This window comes from Gobius niger, assembly GCF_951799975.1.
Source record: "Gobius niger genome assembly, chromosome: 2".
In the NCBI taxonomy this organism is placed as follows: Eukaryota; Metazoa; Chordata; class Actinopteri; order Gobiiformes; family Gobiidae; genus Gobius; species Gobius niger.
Genome location: NC_136853.1, coordinates 25,529,955 through 25,535,938, shown reverse-complemented (window position 1 = coordinate 25,535,938; position 5,984 = coordinate 25,529,955).

The following is a 5,984-nucleotide window of genomic DNA, read 5'->3' as shown; positions in this document are numbered from 1 at the left end:
AAAATGCATCAAAAGGCCATGAGCGATACTTGTGATCATTGACATTAAACCTGTTAATTTAGTCTCTGTTAACCATAATCTGACTCATGTTTTCAGATGATATTTAATATCACTAAATCAAATGCACTTCCATTTGGGACCTATGTAAGATATAATCCTTAAGGAAGGAAAACTAGCCTCAAATTAAACCCAATGGACCAATTTCAAGGAAAGGAAATACTTTGAATTTGTTTTGCCTTGTGTTTATGGCAGATGATTTTATATAATTCATTGAAAGCTCTAGCCACAAGGGGGGTGCTCAGCTTGGATAGAGAGAAGTGCTCTACAGTTAACATTTGGGCAACTCCACTGAAACTGTGGTGCACTGTGTACAGCAAATATGCCCACATACCCCTGAACCTCCTAATCAACACATCCTTCCACTCAGTCTTGAACTTTTGAGTAAGGTCCTTTTCAAACGCAGCTGAATGAGCTGGGCCTTGCGTCTGTGAAGCGTTTTTGAGTGTGGAGGACTCTGGAGCTGTAGAGCGAGCGCATGTACCCCCACACACCACCGGTTTTGGACTATGTTGTGAGTAAACAGGAGAGCGCATGGCTCGGTCAGTGCTGTGGGCGCATCCACTTCTCTCTCTCTCTTTCAAGCCTTCAGTGTAGTTCCAGTGTCTGAGTGAAAACGTACGAACGCTGACTCCTCCAGCGCCATGAGGATCGTTTATACGCCTCTATCATTATCAGCTATATTTTATTTTGTGCCCAGACAACACCGGAGCCGTGCGCAATTGCGCAGCGTAAGCTCCTTTTCCACATACAGGCGCGTGTCAGCCGAATGACTCTTTCATCCGCTTTGTCGAGCTTAGAGGGAACTGTGTCTGTAGAGACAGAGAAAGAGAGAGGGGTTTTCACCCCTCTCTCGTTCCCCGCTCTCGCAGTTTCAGGGGCGGAAATAGCTACTTGTTGTGGAGTTTGGGCTGGTCTTTAATCTGACAGAAAGCGGGAAAAAACACTGCGCATAATGAGTGATACGTTTCTTTGCCCAGTTTGTAGTGGCTATACGGTAAATCTGCAGGCGTATCACGTAGACTACACCACTGGTCGCATAGTGTCTGGGCAGTGCCGGTTTGGCAGTGAGGAGGGGATAGGCTTGTCATCGGCTCAGCATACATTACCCAGGTCAGGGCAAAAGACAGGTACTGAGCAGACACCAGTTCACTTTAAACATAGGCAACATGAGTTAGTGAGTAGGGTCTGTCTGCAGCCTCTGGCCCAAGTGTAGGCTACCTGTCTGCGGCCGTGAGGTGTGTCGTGAAGTAGTAGGCGTGTCATGTCGTAACCGCTGTAGACTAGAGGCTAACACTCAAAATGTCTCCTCAAACAATGAGGCTGGAAACCGTGAACCTTAAGATTAGGCATTAGAAATCAGTATTTTAAGATTAGGGCCAAGGACTGGTTAAAGCTCGCATAATCCATAACAAAATTGGTGTAGGGACGTCACTTCATGACACACCGACTTCACGACACGCCTCTTGCAGCTGCAGACGGATGCTACTCCTCTGGCCTGCTAGAAAGAGGCGTGTCTTGTGGTGACACCTCAGACCAGAACACAGGTAAGGGGAACATACTGTCTTGCAGTCACAAGTAGTGACAGATGCTCATGTTTTGTTTGTGAAAAGGAGCTAGTTCAGTAATATTAGTGTGTAGTCAATGCAGGAATGTTGGTTAAAAGTTGTATGAAACTAAGCAGACTTTGCGGGAGGTAGCATTATGATGCTAACTAGCTAGTCTGCTTTAGCTCCCGCTTGTTTATTTAAAACCTTGGGACAACCCTCGCTGGTTTGACTGTTATGTCTCAGGACATTTGATGGAGAGAAGATTCAGGTGAGGACAGTACGACAGAAGATGCAGGGGGAACGTCATTCATTCACTGATCGGGAAGGACTCATCAAAACATATACACTGTGTTCCAAATTATTATGCAAATCACATTTTTCTAAGATTTTCTAAATTGTCAACTCAAATGAGAGTCAGCATAATTTTCAAGTCTTTAACTGGTAGAGGATCATTTAAATGTGGTGGAAAAAAATTCCTAGTGATAACAGTATTTTTTTCAAAAATAAATATAGTAAAAACCTCAAAATCTACTGTTCCAAATTATCATGCAACTCATTGTTTCAATACATTTTAAAGCTTGTAATTAACTGAAAATGGTCATTTGTTGAATTTGTAGCATTAGGAGGTCATATTTACTGAAATCAAAAGCTATTTCAATCAAAAAAATATTAACAGGTGAAGTTATATTTTACCATAGGAGTCCTTGTGTGATAGCAGCTTCAAAATTCTTAAATCCATTAAACTTGTGAGTTTTTGGACAGTTTCTGCTTGGATTTCTTTGCAGGATGTTAGAATAGCCTCCCAGAGCTGCTGTTTGGATGAAAACTGCCTCCCACCCTCATAGAAGTTTTTTTTGTTGAGGCTCCGAAGGTTCTCAATAGGGTTGAGGTCAGGAAAGGAGGGGGTCCATCATGAGTTTCTCTCCTTTTATGCCCATAGCAGCCAGTGATGCAGAGGTATTCTTTACAGCAGGACATGGTGCGTTGTCTCTTAATTTTGTAGCATAGAAGACAGTGGTCAGTCAGAAACTCCACATATTTTTCAAAGGTCATTTTCACACCTTCAGGGAGCCTAAAAGGGCCTAAAGGGGCCGACCAGCTCTCCCCCCATGATTCTGGCACAAAACATGACTCCGCCCCCTCCTTACTGACGTCACAGCCTTGTTGGGACATTGTGGCCATTCACCAACTATCCACTACTCCATTGATTTGACCACCGAGGGTTACACGGCCTCATCAGTGAACAAGACTGTTTGAAAATGAGTCCTCATGTATTTCTGAGCCACTGCAGCCGTTTCTGTTCATGAACATTCAATTAACCGTTTAGGGGAGGCCCGGATAGAAGGTTTATGCACAACTGCAGCCTCTGGAGGGTCCTACACCTTGATGTTCGGGAGACTCCAGAGACACCAGCAGCTTCAAATACCTGTCTGCTGCTTTGTAGCTGCTGTTCTATTCATCTGATGTGTTTGTCTGTCAGAAACCGTCCATATTGTGCCTTTATCTGCACAAACCTGTGTGTGTCTGAATCATCCACAAATCTCTTATCAGTACGATGATTACACTTAATCTTTCATGAAATATCGAAGGTTTTCATACCCAGACCAAGGCATTCAACTATTTCATGCTTTTCATCAGCAGAGATCCTTTTTCAGTAGTTTTTCCCTTAACTGGGCTTAACCTGAAAACTAATCATCACAGGTCTGTGAGATTAATGTCAGTGATTCATAGAGCCCTGAGACACAATACCATCCATGAGTTTCATTATTATTAGATAGACTGCGGACTCTACGGGTCAGTTCCAGTCAACTGAAGAACAGTTTCGTACACAAGGCCATCGGGAAGCTGAACTCCCTGTCCTCCACCCCACCCCTGTTCCCCCTCCCCCCGCTCCACAATCAAGGATGAGAGAAATCTAATTTCAAACCATTCACATGGTTTGACAAATGAAAAATCTTGAATCTTGGACCACAGCTGCTCTTGGGGTAGCTGACCCTCCATCCGCCACACACACTGCGCTGACTGTCAAGGAATCCAGGAGTGTATTCATGTGAGCACCGATCCTCCTCAGAGACATGGATCACAAAGACCATCCCAGTTACAGACAGTGCCTTGTCATCAGACTCATCACTTTTACAATTATTTCTAACAATGAAGAGTAAGTGAAGCAAAGCCAGAATACAGCCATTTTCTGATGAATAAACACGCTGATGTTTGATATTTTTGTTTTTTAACTGTCTTTCACCATAATTATTTCTACATGGGGCTGCAATTAAATCATCTTCAGATGCTTGATTTGATTTATGCTCTGTAAGAGGCTACTGCACTCCCGGTGTTAGTAATTATACAGCAATTTTAACACGCAACATCCAATCAAATATTGACAGGGTACATGTTTAGCAAATAAAAAAATACATATATAGCATCTTGTATGGGTTAAATAATTAATTTATTTACATTTAGAATAACAGGCCATGTGGTCAAGAGGCAGAGTATGTCTGCCTCTTGACGTACTGGACATGGTGCAGGGATAAACGTGTCCTTGCACGTGTCCCCTCCGACTAACAGTCCACAATACAGTAAGCAATGGGCACTGAGTCCGGCGGCCTACAGTGCAGCACAGACAACCACACCTCGAAAACATCAGGCACCACAGAGTTATAAGGCAGCGGCAACTGGAGACATCGGGCAGAACAGGCATACGGCATTAGGATAGTTGGAGTCTGAAGACATCAGGCCGCCATGCACCATGGCAGTCGCGGGACATCCTGACAACAGGCCTAGGCCAGGCTCCCAGCTCTGGCTCGGCACTGAGGTCCAGGCACCCCGAGGCATGGTCAACTGTGGTCGGACACAGGAAAATCCCAGCCACCCCGGAACACTGCCATTCCCATCCGCGGCACAGTCCCACACTCACACGGCACCAATGGGTTCGGGAATCGACGGGGTCACCAGGCACACCAACGCGGGACAGTCTGGAAACGGGCTCGGTGGGCTCTGCAGCGTCAGGCGTACGTCCCGGAATTGCTCGGCTCTAGTCTGGCAGTACACGGTGTGCAGCCTCACTGTCTGCGGCAAAAGTCCAATGCTGCACAAGATCCGCGCCAAAACCTCAGTCCAAAAGCTTCACTCCGGCAGGGTGGTAACGCCGGCACCGCTGCCACCACGGGCCAAGTGGTCAAGAGGAAAGGACAGGCAGAGTAGGCTATGTCTTTTTGACCGGGGATAAACGTGTCCCCTCTGTTTATTAACGAGCGAACAGAGAGAGAGAGAGAGAGAGAGAGCTTGGGAACAGCATTCAAATACAGTGCCAGGAGCATGCGCACTACATCACTCGCTTACAAGGATAAGTTAATGAATTTAAAGTTCATGTGTGCAGCCAGTAATCTAGGGATTAAAGGTTTTTGTATAACCGCACAGTTAAATCAAGTTCACTGCAGCTGTTTCCATAGTGACGACAAACAATTGAGCTGGAACTAGCTTCAGGTAGAACGGCTTAAAAAGTAAATTAACTCCTGGCCAGGACTTTAACGAAAGTAAACAGACCCAAATGAACAGTTTCCGTTTGTGGCACCATGATATGCGCAGATTAAACAACGAGGTCGAGAAGCCATGCATTAAACAGTTTTAATGCACTTGTAAAACTCCACTTCTGTTGAATGTCCCATGTTGTGCATTAAAACTATATAATGCACGGCTCCTCGTTGTTTAATTCTTACTTACTCACTTTTCCATACTGAGATATGTTCTTACCTGAGCTTAGACGAGTTGATGCGTACCTGTCTGGTCTTTGTGCGTGCGCTCAGTCACTCAAAACAACCAAAGATGTTGTTAGCATTTGGCCTCTCCCAGCATATTCCTATAGATCCAAACGGGACTGAAGTTGGAAGCAACCACGCTCTTTCACAGACACAAAGACCAGACAGGTACATATCAACTTGTCTAAGCTCAGGGAAGAACATATCTCAGTATGGAAAAACGGTGGCCTGTTCCTCTAAGTAGAGAGAAAAACAGAAGCTTTTCTGTTTTTTTTGTGTTTTTGTGCCATGCCTCTCCACAGTGTTACAATCTGCGCATTCGCTGTGCCACATCAGTGGGAGACCTTCTCAGTGATTACATCTCAGCAACGCGATAGAGCAGGAATTATATGAGGTCTCATTATGCTGCATGGAATTGAAGCATGATTTAGTGCGATAAAGCTGGCTCTATAGGACTGTGCCACAAAGACTTCTGCAACTAAACAGCAGCAAAATTACTCTAAAGCCTGTTTATGATAATGAATTGGATAAATTAAGACAATAACACGAGATAATTCAATTGAATACTTGCAATGTTTGCAGCCTGAAGACCATTGGACTCGTCTGTAAAGTCAGCAGA